Source organism: Oncorhynchus keta, chromosome 21 (assembly GCF_023373465.1).
Source record: "Oncorhynchus keta strain PuntledgeMale-10-30-2019 chromosome 21, Oket_V2, whole genome shotgun sequence".
Taxonomy (NCBI): Eukaryota; Metazoa; Chordata; class Actinopteri; order Salmoniformes; family Salmonidae; genus Oncorhynchus; species Oncorhynchus keta.
In genome coordinates, this window is record NC_068441.1 from 14230753 (window position 1) to 14255543 (window position 24791).

General features: G+C 44.0%; 1 protein-coding gene and 1 long non-coding RNA gene across 57 annotated transcripts in view; one reads left to right on the forward strand and one right to left on the reverse strand.

Annotated features, from left to right (window-relative positions):
- Positions 1-24791, forward strand: part of LOC118399852 (membrane-associated guanylate kinase, WW and PDZ domain-containing protein 1-like) — a 207453-nt gene that overhangs the window by 115595 nt on the left and 67067 nt on the right. The window contains exon 1 of one of the 9 annotated variants that reach the window (XM_052473363.1): positions 12229-12595. The exons of the other annotated variants lie outside the window; for them this stretch is intronic. The gene's annotated coding sequence lies outside the window, so the exon portion shown is untranslated. Of the gene's footprint in view, positions 1-12228; positions 12596-24791 lie in introns of those variants that run through there. 9 annotated transcript variants of the gene reach the window in all.
- LOC127910292 (uncharacterized) lies at positions 1179-5166 on the reverse strand. Of its 48 annotated transcripts, none has more exons than XR_008074177.1 (7): positions 4291-4515; positions 4005-4160; positions 3823-3952; positions 2445-3718; positions 2241-2344; positions 1799-1876; positions 1179-1720 (listed from the first exon to the last, which is right to left on the reverse strand). It is a non-coding gene; the product is annotated as an uncharacterized LOC127910292 (long non-coding RNA). The 48 variants fall into 48 exon arrangements; XR_008074186.1 differs by lacking the exons at positions 1179-1720; positions 1799-1876 and having other exon boundaries at positions 1976-2344; positions 2445-2912; positions 3017-3068; positions 3147-3718; XR_008074154.1 differs by having other exon boundaries at positions 1179-1876.

Sequence of the window (24791 nt, forward strand, 5' to 3'; positions counted from 1 at the left end):
AGAGTGTGGCCCCACCAGGTGGCCAGTGACTAGAGTGTGGCCCCACCAGGTGGCCAGTGACTAGAGTGTGGCCCCACCAGGTGGCCAGTGACTAGTGTGGCCCCACCAGGTGGCCAGTGACCAGAGCAGGGGGGTGGGGTGACTGACAGGGGACGGGTGACAATGAGGACATGTGACCCTGACAGAGGAGAAATTTGTCTGGGGATGTCTCAAGTGTTTTGTCAATGAATTCTAGTCTGTGTAGTAGACGTTTTCTCGGGTCCAATAAGGCTGTGTCTAGACTTGACAGTTCATGCAGCTTTAGGATTCTGATCATAGACTTCTGATCATGGAATTCTAAACGAGTCATGCATCTACACCTACATTTAAATGTGTCCACATTACAGATTTCCGTGCTATATTAAAATGCCAGCATGCATTCTACAAATGTGGAATAGGCTAAATATGATGACAATAATAATAATAATAATAATAATAGTTAGCAAGCAACACTAAAGAGATTTCAAACACGTTAGCATAACTCTAAGCCAAACAAAAAACTATTTGTTCTAAATATTAGCTAGCTGGCTATCAGTTATGAGGCCAGCAACACATTCCTCACACGCTAGGAACGTACTGTATTTCCTCCAACGTTATAATGAAAAGGTGCCTCAAAACACAAGTTTTCTGGAGAGAGCTGATGACGTTGCCCACTGTATGCACTTTCGGCAGCCTGATTGCTTCCAGACTGAAGAGAAATCCGCACAATGCATCCCTGACCAACTTCTGAAGTGGTCAGCCAGATCTGAACACAACCTGTCTTTTCAATGCCATCTTTGTATTCTGATAGCATATGCCACATGTAATGTGTCAAGTGTAGACACGACCAAAGTTTGACCCGGACCTGACTGGATCGATCCTTAAAAAAAAAGAATGGGGACCCGAGAACAATCATAACCAACCCCAAATGGGACCCGAGTGACATAACAAAATAATGTTTATCAGCCAAGTTGCTCATCTGGTTAATAGGTCTTTGTATGTTGGCTAAGCTTTCCACAAGTTACTAAATGAACCTTTATTAGCGTGAAATAAATATGCTACAGATTATGCAGAGCCATGACCGGGTCCACTTGGGTCTATCAGCTGTAGTTACATAGAATCGAGACCCTATAACAATCAAACATGAACTGACCCAAAAACCTAGGGACATGTTGGCATTTTGGACTCGGTTCGGGTTTTGGGTATTCTGGTTCGGGTGGACCCATGAAGAGACCTCTACTGTGTAATACTGCCACAAGTTGACAGATACAGTAGGATGGAAGTCTTATTGGCTTATAGGACAGTGCTATTGGTTTAGCGTATTAGTGTTTATTGACCTGATAGGATTTAGATGGGAGAAACACTTTAGTCCTGGACAACATGCCTTTAATTAAATGATGTCATGTACTTTGTATCCCCTCTCCTTCCCTTAGCAGAGCCAGGTTTCATTTCAGCCGGTGTCCCTCCCTGCCCTTCTACAGATCAAAACACCTATTGTTGTCCTGGATGGGAAATATCAGCTGCTGCAGCATAGAAGACCAGCGTGATAACTATAGTTCCTCTTCTGTCTTTCCTCCTATCACATTGTTGACTTCTCACCTACCACACCACAGCCCTTCTCCACCTCCAAATACCACAGCCCTTCTCCACCTCCAAATACCACAGCCCTTCTCCACCTCCAAATACCACAGCCCTTCTCCACCTCCAAATACTACAGCCCTTCTCTACCTCCAAATACCACAGCCCTTCTCTACCTCCAAATACCACAGCCCGTCTCCACCTCCAAATACCACAGCCCTTCTCTACCTCCAAATACCACAGCCCTTCTCTACCTCCAAATACCACAGCCCTTCTCTACCTCCAAATACCACAGCCCTTCTCCACCTCCAAATACCACAGCCCTTCTCTACCTCCAAATACCACAGCCCGTCACCACCTCCAAATACCACAGCCCGTCTCTACCTCCAAATACCACAGCCCTTCTCTACCTCCAAATACCACAGCCCTTCTCTACCTCCAAATACCACAGCCCTTCTCTACCTCCAAATACCACAGCCCTTCTCTACCTCCAAATACCACAGCCCTTCTCTACCTCCAAATACCACAGCCCTTCTCCACCTCCAAATACCACAGCCCTTCTCTACCTCCAAATACCACAGCCCGTCTCCACCTCCAAATACCACAGCCCTTCTCTACCTCCAAATACCACAACCCTTCTCTACCTCCAAATACCACAGCCCTTCTCTACCTCCAAATACCACAGCCCTTCTCTACCTCCAAATACCACAGCCCGTCTCCACCTCCAAATACCACAGCCCTTCTCTACCTCCAAATACCACAGTCTCTACCTCCAAATACCACAGCCCGTCTCTACCTCCAAATACCACAGCCCTTCTCTACCTCCAAATACCACAACCCTTCTCTACCTCCAAATACCACAGCCCGTCTCCACCTCCAAATACCACAGCCCGTCTCTACCTCCAAATACCACAGCCCGTCTCTACCTCCAAATACCACAGCCCTTCTCTACCTCCAAATACCACAGCCCTTCTCTACCTCCAAATACCACAGCCCTTCTCTACCTCCAAATACCACAGCCCTTCTCTACCTCCAAATACCACAGCCCTTCTCTACCTCCAAATACCACAGCCCTTCTCTACCTCCAAATACCACAGCCCTTCTCTACCTCCAAATACCACAGCCCTTCTCCACCTCCAAATACCACAGCCCGTCTCCACCTCCAAATACCACAGCCCTTCTCCACCTCCAAATACCACAGCCCTTCTCTACCTCCAAATACCACAGCCCGTCTCCACCTCCAAATACCACAGCCCTTCTCTACCTCCAAATACCACAGCCCTTCTCTACCTCCAAATACCACAGCCCGTCTCTACCTCCAAATACCACAGCCCTTCTCTACCTCCAAATACCACAGCCCTTCTCTACCTCCAAATACCACAGCCCTTCTCTACCTCCAAATACCACAGCCCTTCTCTACCTCCAAATACCACAGCCCGTCTCTACCTCCAAATACCACAGCCCGTCTCTACCTCCAAATACCACAGCCCTTCTCTACCTCCAAATACCACAGCCCTTCTCCACCTCCAAATACCACAGCCCGTCTCCACCTCCAAATACCACAGCCCGTCTCTACCTCCAAATACCACAGCCCGTCTCTACCTCCAAATACCACAGCCCTTCTCTACCTCCAAATACCACAGCCCTTCTCTACCTCCAAATACCACAGCCCTTCTCTACCTCCAAATACCACAGCCCTTCTCTACCTCCAAATACCACAGCCCTTCTCTACCTCCAAATACCACAGCCCTTCTCTACCTCCAAATACCACAGCCCTTCTCCACCTCCAAATACCACAGCCCGTCTCCACCTCCAAATACCACAGCCCTTCTCCACCTCCAAATACCACAGCCCTTCTCTACCTCCAAATACCACAGCCCGTCACCACCTCCAAATACCACAGCCCTTCTCTACCTCCAAATACCACAGCCCTTCTCTACCTCCAAATACCACAGCCCTTCTCTACCTCCAAATACCACAACCCGTCTCCACCTCCAAATACCACAACCCTTCTCTACCTCCAAATACCACAGCCCTTCTCTACCTCCAAATACCACAGCCCTTCTCTACCTCCAAATACCACAGCCCTTCTCTACCTCCAAATACCACAGCCCTTCTCCACCTCCAAATACCACAACCCGTCTCCACCTCCAAATACCACAGCCCTTCTCTACCTCCAAATACCACAGCCCTTCTCTACCACCAAATACCACAACCCGTCTCCACCTCCAAATACCACAGCCCTTCTCTACCTCCAAATACCACAGCCCGTCTCCACCTCCAAATACCACAGCCCTTCTCTACCTCCAAATACCACAGCCCTTCTCTACCTCCAAATACCACAGTCCGTCTCTACCTCCAAATACCACAGCCCTTCTCTACCTCCAAATACCACAGCCCTTCTCTACCTCCAAATACCACAGCCCTTCTCTACCTCCAAAAACCACAACCCTTCTCTACCTCCAAATACCACAGCCCTTCTCTACCTCCAAATACCACAGCCCTTCTCTACCTCCAAATACCACAGCCCTTCTCTACCTCCAAATACCACAGCCCTTCTCTACCTCCAAATACCACAGCCCTTCTCTACCTCCAAATACCACAACCCTTCTCTACCACCAAATACCACAACCCGTCTCCACCTCCAAATACCACAGCCCTTCTCCACCACCAAATACCACAACCCGTCTCCACCTCCAAATACCACAGCCCTTCTCTACCTCCAAATACCACAGCCCTTCTCTACCTCCAAATACCACAGCCCGTCACCACCTCCAAATACCACAGCCCTTCTCCACCTCCAAATACCACAGCCCTTCTCCACCTCCAAATACCACAGCCCTTCTCCACCTCCAAATACCACAGCCCTTCTCTACCTCCAAATACCACAGCCCGTCTCCACCTCCAAATACCACAGCCCTTCTCTACCTCCAAATAAATACCACAGCCCTTCTCCACCTCCAAATACCACAGCCCGTCTCCACCTCCAAATACCACAGCCCTTCTCTACCTCCAAATGCCACAGCCCGTCTCTACCTCCAAATACCACAGCCCTTCTCTACCTCCAAATACCACAGCCCTTCTCTACCTCCAAATACCACAGCCCGTCTCCACCTCCAAATACCACAGCCCACTATGTCGCTATTTCTTTTTTTTCTGTCTCCCTCTACTTCCTCTTTTTCCTCTCCAATCTTCCGGCGTCCGTCGGCTTCCCTGCGGTCACCTAGTGCTCATTCCCGATCCCATACCTACTCTCAATCCTGACTCCCACTGCTGTAGCTGTGGCTGCTGTTCCCTCTCCTCCCCTGTTGTTTTCCACTCGTCGCTGTGATCAGCTCAGCAGCAGCAGAGCTCTCCTCACTGGGTTTGTGCCTCAGCCTGCCTGCGCTGCATAGAGAAATCAGCAGGATCCCTGCTACAGTCTGGTAGCTACCACTCTACTCTCTCTCTCGCTCCCCCACTCTTTGCATCAAGGCAAGTGTGCTGTGCTTTGTCTGCTGTTATTTTTGCACTGTTTCTTTCTCCTCGATGACGGGTGGCTGGAGAGGTGCAGTGAGCAAGTGAGCTTGTGTGTGGGGAGGTGTGTGATGTTTCACCATTCTTGAACATGGTGGATGGCTTGCATATAGGCTAAAAGGATGTGGCGGGGGTGGGGTCGAGGTTGCGTTGGGGGTGGGGTTGGAGAGGGGGATGGGTAGAAGGGAAGAGGGAGGATGGAACTAAGCACACGCGCAAGCATGCTCAGCTATGTAGCTAGCACACTGGCACAGATGGGGACTGCTAGGAGCACGTTTTCCCTGCCTCATTTTACCCTGCAGGGTTTGTATGTAGGACCTGCTTTTCACAGGCCTCTCTGTATAGGGCTTGACATTAATGCTAGTCCGCTTGTCTGGGACGAGTAAAGAAATAATTGTCGGACAAGCCGAATATATATTGAAGTTGTCTGAATAGAAGTAAAAATATCACACAACAATCACAATATCAAACAAGGCAACAGTAAATATGTCATCCCCCCATGAATGATGCTGCACCCCCCTTGGGCCAATTGAGATATTGTTTGTGACTAACAGATTTCAGTTCATTACTATAGCTCCCACCTTGGGCCAATCAGTGTCGTTTTGTAAATGCCAGATCTTTATATTATGACTTTTCATTCACCCAAGTTTCGTCAAAATCGGCCCCTTGCTTTGTGAAATATCGCGTGTGACTAACGTACGAACGAACAGACGGAGACACATCCACAGTCCCCTTCCCGATTTCATCGTGGGGGACAACAATTATTCAGAATTGAATTGGATCAGTGTCCTCTGGTTTCAATGTGTTACGCACTGTATCTGTTCTCCCAATCTGTGCGGAACACATCGGAGTAAAATGATCATTGGTCATGCGTGTGTGCAGAGCACATCGGAGTAAAATTATCATTGGTAATGCTTGTGTGCAGAGGACATCTGAGTAAAATAATCATTGATAATGCATGTGTGTGCATAGTAAATCGGATTAAAATGATCATTGGTAATGCGTGTGTGCAGAGCACATTGGAGTAAAATGATCTTTGGAAATGCGTGTGTGCAGAGCACTTCGGAGCAAAAAATAAATAACAATATGGGGATGAGGCAGTTGGGTGGGCTATTTACAGATGGGCTGTGTACAGGGGCAAAAATCACTGAAGCTGGAGTCTTATATCTCCCCCACTAACTTTAAGCTGACAATCAACACCCTGATCATCTGTATGCGAAGAAGATGTCGCACTGAATGAGGCAAAAGGGGATCACACTAAATACTGACTGGTATTTTTTTTTTTACAAGAATTGATGCTTTTGGTTCCTCTTTACGTCTGTCTCTATGAACGTTTCACGACCCTTTGACCAATGAAATGTATTCAAAATACCTTTTCATCAAAACTCTTCAGTTCATAGGCTCTCAAAGTTGTCTATCAAACCCTGTATCTCCACCATGGCTCTTGAAGTGAAGCACACGGCTTCACCCTGAGGATATTTTGCTTGGAGGTTCTTAGTGAGACGCAATCAGAGGTAAGGTGCACTTTAATTACCTTCTGTCTTAGTAATATTCTATATTTCTGGAGTAAGAAGTTTTTCTCAGATATAATTATGTTGTTCAAATTGTTTCGAGCGCATTGTTGAAATTGTGTTTAGAGTGCAAATCAAATGGCTAGGTAGCTAACCCCGATTTTGGCTCCCCATATGATCTCTGCTTGTTGGCTAACTAGCCACCTTGTCATTGGCATAAAGTGTTAACTTCTTGCGTCGAGCCATCCCGGATCCGGGATCGTGAATACAGCCTCAAGCTCATTACCATAACGCAACGTTAACTATTCATGAAAATCGCAAATGAAATGAAATTAATCTATTTGCTCTCAAGCTTAGACTTTTGTTAACAACACTGTCATCTCAGATTTTCAAAATATGCTTCTCAACCATAGCAAACTAGCATTTAGCGTTAGCATTTAGCATTAGCATTTAGCGTTAGCATTAGCAGGCAACATTTTCACAAAAACCAGCAAAAACATTCAATAAATCATTTACCTTTGAAGAAACTCGGATGTTTTCAATGAGGAGACTCTCAGTTAGATAGCAAATGTTCAGTTTTCCTGAAAGATTAGTTGTGCAGGAGAAATCGGTCCGTTTTCTGCGTCATGTTTGGCTACCAAAAAAAAACTAAAATTCATTCATCCAAACTTTCTTCCACATTAACTCCATAATATCGACTGAAACATGGTAAACGTTGTTTAGAATCAATCCTCAAGGTGTTTTTCACATATCTCTTCATGATATATCATTCCTGGAAGTCTCCTGTCTGTCTCAATCACATGGATGAATGCGAGCAGCTTGGAGATTACGCAACAATTTCAACAAAGGACACTGGGCGGACCCCTGGTAAATGTAGTCTCTTATGGCCAATCTTCCAATGATATGCCTACAAATACGTCACAATGCTGCAGACAACTTGGAGAAACGATAGAAAGGGCAGGCTAATTCGTGGCGCTTTCACAGCCATATAAGGAGACATATTGTGGTCCTTCTGTAGCTCAGTTGGTAGAGCATGGCACTTGTAACGCCAGGGTAGTGGGTTCGATTCCCGGGACCACCCATACGTAGAATGTATGCACACATGACTGTAAGTCGCTTTGGATAAAAGCGTCTGCTAAATGGCATATATTATTTATTATTATATTTAGGAGACAATGGAAAACAGAGCCTCAAATCCTGCTCATTTCCTGTTTGAAGTTGCATCTTGGTTTCGCCTGTAAGATCAGTTCTGGGGCACCCACAGATAATATCTTTGCAGTTTTGAAAACGTCAGAGTGTTTTCTTTCCAACGCTGGCAATTATATGCATAGTCGAGCATCTTTTTGTGACAAAATATTGCTCTTAAAACGGGCACGTTTTTTTATCCAATAATGAAATAGCGCCCCAACAAAGCTTCAACTTTAACAGATAAATCAGATGTGTGTTGCAATGGCTAACAAGCTATCACATTAGGTTGCCACTAGATAAGCTGGCTAAACTAGCTCGCTGCAGTGTCAACCATGTAGCTAGCTAACGCTAACTAGATGAACCGGGACGTCCAGCGTAGCATCCTCCCACTCCATTGCTCTCCTCTCACTCTGTGTGTGTCGAAATGTCGTACTTTTTTATGACAAGGCCCATAAGCGCATCTGTAGTACAGTCAGTGTATCATCTCAGTAAGTGTTTTGGACCATGACTAGAAATACATTTTTGTGTGTCTTTTTATTTACAGCTTGTAGTGGCACATCCGAGGGGGGGAGAATGGCCAGCCAAGAAAAGAAAATACCCTTCAAAGTGAAAAGGAGAGGTTCAGAAGGAAAGGAGAATTGAGGGTAAATCCTATCTTGGCATCAAAAGGATGATTGAGTTGACTATGGCAATGTTTGATTTATTATGTACATGGTTCTTACCTGAATACCTACCTTGATGTTTAATTTCATGCTGGAATTTGTCTGATTTGCATACTAGTAACATGATCGATGGGGACATTTTACATTTTGATTGTTGTTTGAACACAAACTTGATCCTCCTTGATATTTCATTCTGAGTGAAAAATGAAACATCGCATTTAGTGTAAAACATTTTGGTACGCGTTCACCATCACATGTACTTGAAATTATATTGTGAAATGCATTTTTATTTATGGTATTAAAATTGTACAATACTTACAATGTCTCGAGTACCATTTACCTTTTTATGAAATTGAACACATTGATAGATATTAAGTCAACTTCGATTAAGACTGTAATTTAAACTTTGATGTCAGTCTTCAATGGAGACTACCTGTGCTGGAGGATATCTGCAAGATGGTGCTGGCAGGCTTAAATTATTAATGAATGTCAAATCAATCGCACTAAGTTGTTGTCCTATTTGTTTGCTGTCACAGTTTACCATAAAATGTTAAAAAAAAGTTTTCTTACTGAATACTTTTTTAATTTTAAGGGTTAATTTGACTTTTTTTGAGTAAATTACAATCTAGGTAATAGGACTTGTACTTAAGTACAGATTTTCAGTACTCTAACGGATAGCGTACGGAATGTAGCCTATTGGAATATAATCAAATACTAAGGGGCCTATTGCAACTACTGATGGCACGAGATTATCTCTAGTTTATGTCTCGCTAAACCTTCAATAGGCACTAAATTCACCCGTACAGCTCATCTCAATTGCAACCGTTATTGGTTCCCTCATTACCGCTCCCTAAAAGACGTCGGTGTCCCGTCGGTGTTACCTTAGTCAGAGATCTGTGTATGTAATGGCACGATGCTCATGTCTCCGCCCTATCAATGGGAGTCATTATCCCAAAGGCAGGAAAGGAAGGTAGGCAACACGTTTAGGTCTGCATATTAAGCCCATAGATACATATTGGGCTTATTCTGGACAGATTTTGGCGAGAGTGATCCCTCTCTGCCTTAGTCGTGCTTGCAACCAGTCTTTCAAGATATGTTTGTATTGTCATAGGAACAACTTTGTCCTTTTTTAACAGACGAAGGGAGATGTATCTATTTGACAAGCATTCCGTACAATAGAAATAAAGTATTTCCTTGTTTACTACGGCAAATCTACTGTTTAAAGGCCAGAACACTCATTGATGGCCCACAGTGGTATCACCTCCTACACTGGTTTGATTGATGGGGGCAGGGCCTAGATTTTGGTTGGATAGATGGATCTTAGGGGGAGGTAACAGGCTTTGAATGTCTTTTGAAATGTCATTCTGCTGACATCATCATTAGTTTAAGTGAAAGAAAGGCATTGTCAAGAAGGATTCAATGAAGGGATGAGTCCCAGGAAGTCATACCCACTCCACACGCACATACGTCCAGGCACGCATGCACTCACCCATTCATCCCCAACAAACACACACTCAGAGGTTGTGTGTGTGGGAATGTGAATTCATCCTGCTAATGATGAATTGTTTTCCTCTCTGGCTTCTGTGTTGAGTACCTTGTAAGCATAATTTATGTCATTTGGTGGTGCTTTATATTTGTCAAATTTCATGTACAAGTGTTTATTAATACACATTCGTTTTTTGGAAATGTGTTTTTTTGCATATCCCAACTCTCCCTGAGACACCCTTGGAGAGTGAGGTCACTGCCAGGGTCTACCGGTATCAACTGGGACCATTGGAGCAATTAAGGTTAAGTGCCTTAAAAAACAGATGGACTAACCCAAACTTCTGGCTGATCTAAAGTTAAACTGCTTCTCCCTGTGTAACATCTTATTCTGAAGCACCAATCCAGCGTGGGTGAAATGATTCATGCCTGCTCCCCAAATTGGCAGCTTTCTTGTCTCTCTCTGCAACCTAGGGGTCATCTCACACACCTAAACACCTTCGTCTTATTTTCTGAAGAGTTTGCTTTTTCAGAACTGTTTGTTGTCTGACATCCTGAAGCCTGGAGTGATCCCTCGGCTGTGAAAGTGGCCGGTGAGAGAGGTCACACATTTAAATGTTTTCACAATTGAAATGCTGTCTTATTATAATGTGCATAATATAATAACAAAGATAGCGATTCAGAAGTCAAGGATGTAGCCATTTCATAAATGAAGGGCTTTTCTGTAGGAAAATAACTGCCTCATTCCTGATTATTGTTGCCATTATCAGTAATGTGATTAGGGATGCTGTATTGATGGACTGACTATCCTCGAGGGGTTAAAGAAACAAGGACTCAAAGCTGCTGTTCCTGTACCCCTCCTTTCCCCATCACCCCTCCTATCTCCCCACAGACAACTGCATCTCTGGGGTTAAAGAAAATAAAAAACAATGGCAGAAAGTATTCACAAAGTATTCTGAAGGTATTCAGAGCCTTTGAATTTTTCCACAGCCTTCTTCGAAAATGTATTAAATTAAAAATGTTCCTTATCAATCTACACACAATACCCCAAATTAACAAAGCAAACAGTTTTTTTGAAAAATCAGTAATACCTACATTTACGTAAGTATTCAGACCCCTTGCTATGAAAATAATTACTGCAGTATTGAAGGTCCCCAAGAACACAGTGGCCTCCATCATTCTTAAATGGAAGAAGTTTGGAACCACCAAGACTCTCCCTAGAGCTGGCCACACTGAGCAATCGGGGGAGAAGGGCTTTGGTCAGGGAGATGACCAAGAACCCGATGGTCACTCTGACAGAGCTCCAGAGTTCCTTTGTGAAGATGAGGGAACCTTCCAGAAGGACAACCATCTCTGCAGCATTCCACTATTCAGGCCTTTATGGAAGAGTGGCCAGACGGAAGCTGCTCCAGAGCGCTCAGGACCTCAGAGTGGGGCAAAGGTTCACCTACCAACAGGACCACGACTCTAAGCACACAGTGGTCGAGCCCGAGCCTGGACTTGAACCCTGTCAAACCTCTCTGTAGAGACCTGAAAATAGCTGTGCAGCGACGCTCCCCATCCAACCAGACAGCACTTGAGAGGATCTGCAGAGAAGAATGGAAGAAACTCCCCAAAAACTCCCGAAGGTCTGCCAAGCTTGTAGTGTCATACCCAAGAAGACTCGAGGCTGGAATTACTGCCAAAGGTTCTTCAACAAAGTACTGAGTAAAAGGTCTGAATACTTATACAAATGTTACATTTCAGTTTGTTTTTTTATACGTTTGCAAAAAATTCTACAAACCTGTTTTTGCTTTGTCATTATATTGTGTGTAGATTGTGTTTAAATTGATGACAACAAAAAAACAAACATGTCATCAATTTTAGAATAAGTCTAAAATGTAACTAAATGTGGAAAAAGTCAAGGGGTCTGAATATTTTCTGAATGCATGATGATTTCACCCACACTTTATCTCATTCAGTCCTTAATCGAAGTCCTATTCTACCTTAGCCTTATGTCCGGACCTAATCTCATCATTCTAGACCCAGCATCCCAGCCCTAGTAGCCCAGCTACATCCATCCCTGCCCCGTGCTTGCCCTTGGTAGTGTTGATTTCGGTGGTCACGTGATGCATGGGGATGGGCTCTCTCGCTGGGACTGCCTTGTTTGTCAGAGCATGTGTGACTACGTCTGTGTGTAAGAGAGAGAGATATAGGCTGCAGAGAGGAGGAGAGAGAGAAAAGTGAGGGGGGAGCGAGGGCAAGCGAGCGACAGCTAGAGTGAGCGAGAGACTGAGTGGAGGTGGGCGGGTGCATGTGGGTAAGTGTGAGACTGGAGACGTTGGTTGGGTTCAGTCAGACAGGAGCAGAGCGGAGCACAGCGTGTATGTATGCATGTGTATAGTTCACGTTGGCTGAGCCTGGATTCTGAGCCTGGCAGGAACAGGAAGACTCATCAGACAGACAGCGGATCACATCGGTGGCCAGTGCTGGACGTTCGACACTGGAAAGACAGGCAGAGAGAGGGAGGCTGTAGCTCGGATGCGAGTGTCTGACGCGCTCCCTGTGGATAAAGAGCGACCTGTTTTGTGTTTTCTCATCCTACCTGACTGGTTTCTCTCTGTGTGCTGTGTAGCCCTGGACTAGCTGAGGAAATCAGAGGTATGCTCTCTATTTGTCTTTAATTTGAGAATGATGCTTTAGCTTCTGGGATTTAATGGCGGGGCGGGAATGGATGGCGAGGGAGAAAGAGAGTGAGGGGGGTTACTGTGCATCAGGCGGAACACATCAGTATAAGAGACAGAGGCAGGTCGCTGGCAGCAATAGCAGTGGAATGGTCATTCCGTGTGTCCGTCATACTTTTGTGTGCGTGTCGCTGGTGTGTGTGTTTGTCTGGTCTCTGGTGTGTGTGTCTGGTCTCTGGTGTGTGTGTCTGGTCTCTGGTGTGTGTGTCTGGTCTCTGGTGTGTGTGTCTGGCGGAGATGGCAGTGCTCTGACGGGGGGCTGTATTATTAAGCTGTGATCTGTTGACATGCCTGCTCCTGTTGGAGGCCATTATCTTCACCAGAGCTGGCTAGCAGCAGGGTTTCCTGCTAACCCCCTCTCCTCCTGCCCCCTCACCGTCTCCTTCTTTCTCTCTTCCTCTATCCATCTCTCTGTCGACTCTTCTCCTCCACTCCCTGGTACTCTCTTTCCTTCCCTCTTTAAATGGATAGTTTTAAAGCCGTTATTTCTCTTACCCTCTGCTGTCGTGCTAGCCTTCGGTGAAGAAGCTTTCACTGGCTGAAGAAAAGACCCATCGCAGGTATTTTAGTCAGGTTTCTGGGTAATTTAGCCTCAGTGGTCTTCAGGTTTTTCTTATTTTAATCCCCCCTCCCCCGATATTTCCCCCTCCGCTCAAATCATTAAGGGCTGTAAAACCGAGGCTTCGCAGAGGAAAATGGAGCGTGTCACAGGTTAAGAGAAAGGGCTGTTTTGGTCTCATTGTGTGTGGATGTGTCTGTCTCTCTCGGCACCATGAGCCTTTTTCAGCCAGCGATGTGAAAACAACAGCCCCCCATCCTCTCCATCATAAAACCTCTCTGATGAATGTTGCCAATCAATTTTAAGCCATAACAAAGCCTCTTGACCCCTTCCTCCTAAAACAGGGGTGGGGGAGTCAACTCAGTCCAGGGAGGCTGGAGCTCGAGGAATCCCCCCCCGCCCCAAACCGCAGGGCAATTTGTGGAGTGGTAAATGCTGGAATGGGCAGCCTGTGTGTTGTTGATTGACCCTTTGGTGGGACCGATGGTTGTGTCCCCTGTGGAGCTAGGAGCACGGGCACTGACCCCAGTCTTCCCCCGTTTTGCTGCCCCCGTACCCTGCACACACAAACCAACACACACTAGTATCAGGCCAAGATGGAGATGTTTCTTATGCTACTGTACTGAGAATCTGCTAGCCTCTTTGTGTGCTGTCTGGAAAACCTGCACGAAAACATGCCTCAGTCAGTGATGTGAAACAACACATTGTGTGGTATCAGAAATGCTACTCGAATAGCCAAGTGTACTATTGTCAGTGGGTGAGTTACATGACCAAATATTTTTGTTCTGGTGCACATCTTCTTTCCTGGAAGTCAACATCGACAAGGTAGCTTTGTAACAAATCAAGTGGAACACAACATTTTAATTGGTGGCTTTACGGGCACATAGTCCATCTTAAATTCAATTCCTAACTCCTCTCGTGTTCTTCTTGCCATGGACAGAAGCATTGCTATGCAGGTGACTAACCGGCGGTCTGCTGTAGGGAAATAGTGTCCATCGCTCAACATTTTTTCTCATTTTGGCCCATTCATCCTTGGAAGAGTGATGTTAGTGTGCACAGCACATAGACACCGACTCACCCTCTCACGTTAGACGTGCACAGACTGAGAATAGAGACACGTTCACTCTAACCCACTCTAACGTATGCTATTTAAGGCAGAATAGCCCGACCAACATCCATCCAAGTTTCTACTGTTTAGTGGATACATTGTACTGCAGTGTGGGACTACTTTAAATAGTGCAGGATATATTGATTATAGCTATCAGGAATATACCAGTTATACATGTACAGATATGTACGCTGTCATAGTCATCTGTATGATCATTGAGAATAACCACAGAAGAAGCGAACTGTCTTACAGAGTTGTTCAGTAATCAGTAGCTGAATAGAAGCAGCTGACTCATGTTCCCTGAATCCCAGCTATAGGGACACTAATTATAGGCTAGCCTTGGTTCCAACACTATGAAGTCATTTTAATTGTTTCACATATCAATGATTTGCTTCATTGTTTCTACTTAAGTGCTCTCTAAATGAATGGTATAGTGTTTCAGAGTAGTCTTGGGGCTTTGACATTGTAGAGGCACGTGGATGCAGTTTGGTGTTTTGGCAGGAGAAGGATATGAGTTGACCAAAATGTAGAAACAGATAGACGCGGGCAGCCACATAGCCAGCTGGCCAATTTGAGGAGGACATTAGCACAATGTGTGGGCAAAGAGATGGACTGCTGACCGCCGTCGCCTCAGCGTCCTGCTTTATTCTACCAATGTCCACAAAAGGAGGGAGGGAGACTAGAGGGATGAGAGGGTGAAATGGAGAGAGAGAAGAGAGAGAGAGAAGAGAGAGAGAGAAGAGAGAGAGAGAAGAGAGAGAGAGAAGAGAGAGAGAGAAGCGGAGAAGGAAAGAAAAACATAAAGAGGAGGAATATCAAGATTAGAGAGAATAAAATAGAAGATGGAGAGGGAAAGAATGTATAGGACGAGAAATGGAAAGGAGAGAGAGGACGAGGGAGAAATAGATGGAGAGGTGATGCTCATAGAAAATGTAATCAAGCTTTACAGAGAATTTCCTTACAATTTAGCAAAAACATATCTGTATATCTGCACAGATGAGTTTTCTCATACGCAATGATGGATCTCTGGCTTTTACATTGTGGTAAAGAGAATACTCCCGTTCTTTCTGTATATAATCATAAACTCCAATTCTAGCCAGTCTCGCCATTCGGTAGGGCTTTCTTTGTTTCCTCTTTAGCCAACAACTAGCTCAATCCGCTCTTTCAATCCGCTCTTTCTTCTGTCCTGAAAGACTGGCACACCAGCACACCAGCAGAGTAAGAATAGAACACTATTATTAGAACAATAATAATGAATCATTGCCAAACACATTTACAATGGCCTACTTTTCACCATGGCACATATTGGATCACTATCATGGATAGCACATTTCTCTTTTACTCCACATTCTGGAGCCCTATTTGTATGTTAACACTAGACTGTGTTTTCAGGCTATTTCTACCTCTAACATGGTCCTCGCTCCATGGCCTGGTCTGCCTGCTAGTTAACGTTTTTCTATTTGAATGCTGAAGGCTTTAGCTTCTGAAGCATACTGACAAAACAACTGACAGATCGCCATAGCCTTGTGCGCCAAGAGGAATGAATACTGGAAAGGGCCAATTAATGACTGACTCGTTGGTGTATTTTAACCATGTAATTGAAATCCATTCAGTCCGATTATGAGAGATTGGGAGGGAGATGAGGGGCAGGTGATGTATAATAACGTCTTCCAGCAACAACTGCGTTGCGGATTATCACTGGCTGCACTGTTTCTATAGGCCTTTGATCCCAATCAGCTCTGACCGAACAAGGGAACTAGTCTAGTTAAAGCTGGAATCCGCATTTTTTCTACTGTGTTATTGACTTGTTAATTGTTTACTCCATGTGTAACTCTGTGTTGTCTGTTCACACTGCTATGCTTTATCTTGACCAGTTTGCAGTTGCAAATGAGAACTTGTTCTCAACTCGCCTACCTGGTTAAGTAAAGGTGAAATAAAATAAAATAAAATAGAAATGAGGTTAAACAGCGACACTGGTCGCCCTCGGCTCATTTGCTATTGTTTTTGCTTTGTTTATGAAAGTTGTAGATGAGCGTCCAGCGCCGTGGTAAAAAAATAATTGTAGCACATACATGTCCAAGGGAAAAAAACATCTTTGTTGAAATATCACAAACGAACATGGCAGTTTCACCTCTACGGATTTCAGTTTGAAATAAATACATAAGTGCTGTGCTATATTTGGGGAGTAACTGACTGTGTTTGGTTAAAGGGAGATGTCCAACCTGTCTGTTCAGGTCAGGTGTGTAATTACCAAATGCTGGCTAAACATGGGTGTTGACACAGGTAATAGTTTATGGTCTTTCTGTCTGGAGCTGTATTGATTCCTGTAGCAGAGTGGCTGGGATATACATGAGGGGCCCAGCTATTGTATTAAAAGCACCTCTGTTGCATTATTCACACACACACTCAGAATTCGCTGCTTCAAGTTCAGTAGCCTTCCTCTCCTAGTTGGGCGTGCGAGGTCAAGTGGGCCTACAGTATATGTGTGGTCTCAATGAAATGGATAGGCTGCCTATGCATGGGCGGAGAAACACGCGGAAGTTATCTTCCCAAGGAAATTAACTTAAATATAACCGGGCTATAGTTTACTACTTAATAAATATTGAAAATGGAAAGAAGGGGAGGGCACTCAGCCAATGTGAGTCGAGGTGCAATCCAAAAATGATGATTGAAAAGCGTAGTTAAGGAAATTTTCAATAATTATTGATTACCCATTTATTTCCTCTTTCTGTTAATCGTCCCACTCCTTAAAGGTAGACTTTATCTATATGCAAAACGTAGCTCAAAAGAGTGTCCACTCTCATTTATTATTGCTGCTTTAAGTTCATTAGACACACATCTCCTCTCCTACAGTAGTTGGGCGTGCGAGTGGTCTCTATTAAATAGGGTTAGGGGATAGCTAGTCGTTGGCACAACTAAATGCATTCAACTGAAATTCCGCATTTAACCCAACCCCTCTGAATCAGAGCGGTGCAGGGGGCTGCCTTAATCTACTTCCACAGCGCCCAGGTACCAGTTGGTGTTGGGAGTTAACTGCCTCGATCAAGGGCAGAATGGTCTATTTTTTTCCACCTTCCCTGTTCTGGAATTCAAACCAGCAACCATTTGGTTACTGGCCCACCGCTTTTAACCCGCTAAGCTACTTTAAAAAATATATATATATTTTTAACCTTTATTTAACTAGGCAAGTCAGTTAAGAACAAATTCTTATTTTCAATAACGGCCTAGGAACAGTGGGTTAACTGCCTGTTCAAGAGCAGAATGACAGATTTGTACCTTGTCAGCTCGGGGGTTTGAACTTGCAACCATCCGGTTACTAGTCCAATGCTCTAACCACTAGGCTACCCTGCCACTGACAAATAGGCTATAGCCTATGCATTGGCAGAGAAGCACGGGACAGTTATCATTGCAAGGAAATTAACTTCCTAAATACAGTATGTTTTGGTTATAGTTTACTACATTGTCCAGAAATAAATATTGATCACCTATAATAGTCTCTGAAAAGTGTCCCGCTCCTAAAAGGTAGGCTGTATGCAAAAATGTCCAACTCTGCTCTCTTCAAACTACATCTAGCCTATTGGCTGATATAGCCCAGTAATACCTATTGCCTAATATAATGGGCCGTGTAAAAATCTCTGGTCATTTAACCTATTCATTAAGTAACTTTTTTGCGCATTTTGATATTGCTGGGAGCATGGCTAGCAAGCGAGCTGCATCACATATGGCCTAAAATAACATTGTGGAACTGTGGTTGTGTTCTGGCCCAGTTATTGCAGTAGCAGGTGGTAGTTGGACAGAAAGCCATCGGGGGAGAAGCGGGTAAGGTAGGAAAAGCTGTGGGTGCAGGCAGGAGCAGGATGAATAACTCAGTCCCACGTAGACCTCTAGCGCACGCATATACACACACACACACACTTCAGTGTCCTTCCCTTTGCTTCCCCACTCAAGTGATTAGTTTCAACTAGCCTGGTTCCTCCAGTATACACACTGCTGCCGACCCTGCTTTAACTCTCTTCCCCTCTGAACCATGGAGGAGCTCTACCGTCAGATAGTCACGTCTGGGTGTCTGTCATTCTTGGATACATAGGAGCAGGGGGATCTCACAGTAATCTCTGGGGGGAGAGAGGTCGTCTTCCTAGTTTGTCCAGTAAACACTGGAAGTCAGCAAATCTGGCTGTTGAGAGCACAGCAAACAGAGCTGTTTTCATCTGAGCTCAGCTCACCAGCAGCAGGCAACAGTAGCCTCACCACGGCTCGTCTCCTCTGGGTCCAGAAATGAAGGATTCACCCCAGACAAAACTAAAGACTGCTTGACCACTAATGTAGGCGACAGTATTCAGCACATTGTGTTCGTTTTTTACATTGAATATTTAAGGACTTGGACATTGTGCCAGTGGGTTGTGCCAGTGGGTTGTTGCAATATTAAGTCATGGCTGCCCGTTTCTTTGGAAGATCTCTGGATCTCATTTAATTTTCTTTTACCTTAAGCCAGTTAAGAACAAATTCTTATTTACAATGGCGGCCTACCCAAAACATATCTATGGGACTCCCAATCACAGCTGGCCTGTGACGCAGCCTGGATTTGAACCAGGGACTGCAGTGACACCTCTTGCACTGAGCTGCAGTGCCTTAGACCACTGCACCACTCAGGAGCCCATTTGTTCTCAAGGAGGAAGACAAGCAGTCAATAATACGATGGCGGAGTGTGTCTCACTGTTTCCGTTCTGTCACAGTGAAGTCGGCCAAGAAGTCAAACTCTGTGTTGCCCTTGTGGGCTGAATGTAGGTTGCAGCTGAAATCCAAGCCCAGGTTCAATGGGGATATGTAGGCCCGGGGTGCTTCACTGCTCTAAGGGAACGGAGCTGTGGAGAGAGGAAATAAACCCTTTTTTATTATTATTATTTTTTACACTCAGCTATTTTTAGAGCCTGGGTTGTGAGCAGCAGCGTGCCTCCACAACCTCCTTTTGCCTTTCTGATGTGTTTTGAACCGTGATGATCAAAACACGGCTGATTTTAGAGCGCCATGTGTTTGCCTCAGTGGTGCTGTCTCTGTCAGTGCAGAGATGGGCTATTTTCTACCCTGGTTCTATATATAATTTTTCAAGTTTTAAAACAGGTGATTTGAATGTAATCTTCTCCTCGCCAGTCGTTCATCGGCCGAGAGAATGTATAATGTTGTCATGTAAATGAGTCATAGAATAATTCATTTATTTATGTCTTGCAATCAAGTCCAAGCCTCACAAATGTCAGTGTTGAAAAGATCTGAGTCAATTGTGCCAGCCGAAAAGAGAGCAGAGGCTCTCTAAAATAGTCATCAATTACATATGCATGAGGCCCTTGGATTAGTCTGCCAGAACAGCAGTTCAGTGGCGACCAAAAGGCAGAGGTTCGTTGACTTGAATCCCCATCACTGAGGGCATTGAAGCGATCCATTTCATTGGACAAGGCACAAGATAAAGTGTTTATTTTTTAGTACAGTACGGGAGGAGTTTGTTCCACTCAACACAGGACACATTCCCACCTTTTATTTATTCCCACAGCCAGAGGTGGGCTGGAAGCCTCCATTGTTTAGTGGATTAGAGGTAGAGAGGACCGTTTATAGGAGGCTGCCTGGTTGGTTCTGTGTACTCAGACTCTCACTGTTGTTTCCTGCTGGACAGACAGACAGAGGAACAAATAAATAAATGTCTTCCTGTGAACATGCTCTCGGGCCAGGGTGGATCAGTAATAAGATTGTGAGGCGCGAGGGGAGACCGGTCTGGCCTTTCTGAATTGAATCAACACCTCCGGCCCTCTGTCCCACTGTATCATACCACACCCCACCCCTCCCCAGCCCACACTTCCTACCCCACACCTGTATACCCAATCCTACTCCACACTGTCATGCCTGGGAGGGAGACCCAGAGGATATGGGGTAGTCTGAGATTGGGAGTGGAACTAGGGTCAGTGATGGTGAACTGGATAGACACATAGGGTTGTGTGTGATGGTTAGCACTTCATTGGAGATGACAGGGGTAAGACTGTAGACTGTTGATCAGTGGTCTCCAACAGGTCGATCGCAAATTAAATCAAATATATTGGTCACACACACATATTTAGCAGATGTTATTGCGGATGTAGCGAAATGCTTGTGTTCCTAGCTCCAACAGTACAGTAGTATAAACAATTCACAATACACACAAATCTAAAAGTAAATTAATGGAATTAAGAAATGTATAAATATTAGGACAAGCAGTGTGTAGAGTAGAAACGAATTAGCATAACGCAGCGGACATAAATATCCCTAGAAAATATTCCTATTCATAAAAATCATAAATTAAATATATTGAGACACAGCTTAGCCTTTTGTTAATCACACTGTCATCTCAGATTTTTAAAATATGCTTTACAGCCAGCGCTAGACAAGCATTTGTGTAAGTTTATCGATAGCCTAGCATAGCATTATGCCCTGCTAGCAGCAGGCAACATTTTCACGAAAATAAGAAAAGCAATCAAATTAAATCATTTACCTTTGAAGAACTTCGGATGTTTTCACTCACGAGACTCCCAGTTAGATAGCAAATGTTCCTTTTTTCCAAAAATATTATTTTTGTAGGCGAAATAGCCCCGTTTGTTCTTCACGTTTGGCTGAGAAGTCGACCGGTCACTACAATGCCAAACTTTTTTCCAAATTAGCTCAATAATATCGACAGAAACATGGCAAGCGTTGTTTAGAATCAATCCTCAAGGTGTTTTTCACATATCAATACGATAATATATCCACCGGGACAATTGGTTTCTCATTAGAAGCGATTGGAATAATGGCTACCTCTGTACTTTACGCAAGATTTTCTGCGGGAGCCATCATGTGACCACTTGCTCAATGTGGTCCCTTACGGCTATTCTTCAACATAAATGCGTAAAAATATGTCACAATGTTGTAGACACCCTGGGGAATACGTAGAAAGCGTACGCTCATTCGTAGCCCATTCACAGCCATATAAGGAGTCATTGGCATGCAGCGCTTTCAAAATATGGGGCACTTCCTGATTGGATTTTTATTTCTGGGTTTCGCCTGTAACATCAGTTCTGTTGCACTCACAGACAATATATTTGCAGTTTCAGAAACGTTAGAGTTTTCTATCCAAAGCTGTCAATTATATGCATAGTCGAGCATCTTGTCGTGACAAAATATCCCGTTTAAAACTGGAATGTTTTTTTATCCAAAAATGAAATACCGCCCCCAGAGTGTCAAGAAGTTAGTCATATGTGGGAATAACATCCCCTATACACTTCCTGATGAACTCAGTCACCGTGTCCGTGTATCGGTCAATGTTATTCTCACAGGCTACCCAGAACATATTCCAGTCCGATTGATCAAAACAATCTTGAAGAGTGGATTCTGATTGGTCAGACCAGCAGTACTTCCTGTTTGAGTTTCTAATAAGGCGCTTACTTTGATAGAAACGCACACATTTCCGAATGCGGGCAACAGACGGAAAATGTGAACAGGTGTGTGCAGATCCTGTTCTGACGGGACATGTGCAAATGTCTGCAGACTTGAACCACACAAACACTTTCAAAGTGCTTGGGGAATTTTGTCCGGGTCAGAAATCTCTTAAAAACAAAATTTTCCGCAAAAGTAAAAATGACTTTTTATGTGAATGAATGAGGTAGAACACACCTCAATTCAAACTGTTCTTAGGAAATAAAAACTTGTTAGAAAATAATTTGAAATTGACAAGTTGAAAACAGCCTATAAATAAAAACAGGCTGCTTGCCTTGGTTTGGTGGCAGTACTGTTCCGTAACAATCGCATTCTGGAATGGAGAGAACGTTCTGGGGCGACCGTTAGAGATATTTGGAACTCACACATGAAAGGGTAAAATGTGAACTGCTTACCTGATTTGTTTAACACTTTTTTGTTGTTGGTTACTACATGATTCCATACAGTATGTGCTATTTAATAGTTTTGATGTCTACACAATTATTCTACAATGTACAAAATAGTAAAAAGAAAGAAAAACCCTTCAACCAGCTTCACTTGGAATGCTTTTCAAACAGTCTTGAAATAGTTCCCACATATGCTGAGCACTTGTTAGCTGATTTGCCTTCCTCTGCCGTCCTACTCTTCCCAACCAGCACAGTTGGTTTGAGGTTGTGTGATTGTGGAGGCCAGGTCATCTGATGCATCATTCCATCACTCTCATTCTTGGTCAAATAGCCCTTAACCAGCCGGGAGGTGTGGTGTGTTTGAATTCAGATGTGACTCAGAACATCTAATGTTGTTTCTCTAATGAAGAATTGTAATTGAGAGTGAAAAACGAAACAAATATCTAAAACCAGGAAAAAACTATTTGGGAAAATGTAAAACCTTATTTAGTATTACAAAAATCATGGATTTTATAGGGTCCCCCCATTGTTTTTAGAGTTGTTTATTAGCCATTGTTTTACCAGATATGTTGACAGAAAATATAGTACTCATAACATGTTTAATCTTTTAAAATTGTCTCTCACGCTAGAAAAGGTTAGAGACCCCTGCTGTAGATAATTGATTGTCTGTGAGGTAGCTAGCTGAGGTTAGTGATGGCATGTATCTATTGTGGTTAAGGTGTCATGGTGATGCCACCTTCATAGCACCCAGCTCATGATTTTCATCATAGGTACACTTCAACTATGACAGACAAAATGAGAAAAACAAATCCAGAAAATCACATTGTATGATTTTTTTATGAATTTATTTGCAAATGATGGTGGAAAATATGTATTTGGTCAATACTTTGTTATATACGCTTTGTTGGCAGGTTACAGGTCTGTGTTCTGGGATTTTTGCCAGAAATCTTGACCAAATGGCTAGTTGCCAAACCCAGTCTACAATTTTGTTTCTGGTGTCCTTTGAGCTCTTGGTCTTGGCCATTGTTTGGACTTATTTTCCACCATAATTTGCGATGAGTTTAAATAAACGGGCCTTGCATTAAAAATCCTACAATGTGATTTTTTGGTGTGACTGTTTGATGTGGTTTCTTTATCAAGTTCAAACAGGTGTACAGGTGTCAGTTCTTAAAGAAGAAGTTACAGGTCTGTGAGAGCCAGAAATCTTGAAGTGTAAAAATCCTACAATGTGATTTTCTGATGTTTCTTCTCATTTTGTCTGTCATAGTTGAAGTGTACCTATGATGATAATTACAGGCATCTCATCTTTTTAAGTGGGAGAACTTGCACAATTGGTGGCTGACTAAATACTTTTTTGCCCCACTGTAAATCTAATTATATTTGGTCACATACACATATCTAACAACACACAACAAAACACACACATCTAAAGTAAAATAATGGTATTAAGAAAGGACACACGTGTGTGTGTGTGTGTGTGTGTGTGTGTGTGTGTGTGTGTGTGTGTGTGGGGATGTTGTGTTTTGTGTGGTGATTTGTGTGTTTTTGTGTTGTTTGTGAATTTCTGGGGGATGTTGCTTTTTAGGTGATTTGTTTTTCCTTGTTTGGCCCTGGACCATGCCATTTGTCGGCCACACCCCTCCCCTTAGCAATGGGGAAGCTACAGATGTGAGTGTATGAACAGCTGCTGATTGTGATGATAAGCGTTTCCTCTGTTAACCTTTGGAGCGTTACAGGCCTGTGTGCGCCCCATCATGCTGTGCTCCTGTTTCCACCCGTGGCACAGTCTTGGGGTGGGCTAGGGGTCCGTGTGTGGGTGACTGGGCTTTTCACCGGTGGAAAAAGGAACACGGCATGGTGCGCACACATACAGTCACGTATTAGGGTATTATTTTAGACAATATTGCAGTATTACTTTTTCCCTAGTCGGCCAGTCCTGCGCCAAAACTTCACATTGTCACTTTTCTGGCATCCAGAGCAATCAGAATCATACAGAAAATGGTATCAACTGCAGTATGAGTAAATGAAGCTCTCAATGTCAGTGGAGACTGAGGCTGGCTTATGAGTGATTGGCATTCCAGGGTTGTCCTTACTAGCAGAAAATGTCTCACTGCATGCAATGTAAGCCTGCAACATTCACTGCCCTACTCCATACACACAATGTTAATCAGTGTACATTGTTTGTGTGGAAATGCATGTCTGCATTATGGTTAATACAATATGCTAATGTTGTAGTATAAAAATAACTGTTACCGTGGTAAATAGTGCATTAGAGTGGACAGCTTCTCAGTATTTAAAGCCTTATCATCAATCAAGCTGTATTACTAATGATATTACCGCACTGATGATTCTCAACAGTCCCTCTAGCCATGCGTTAACGTTAGGCTATTGCTTGCATCAAATCTCAAAGGGCTTATTGTGTGTTGATTGGTGGTTTATGCTAACTGTGTAAAGGTTAGTTTGGGCCTCTCTCCAGTGTTCCTCCGGGTTTGTGAGGTCAGGCTGGAACAGAAGAGGTCTGTGCTGTCGTTTTACTCGTTAAAGCGATTCTCTGAGGAGCTTTGAAGGACTT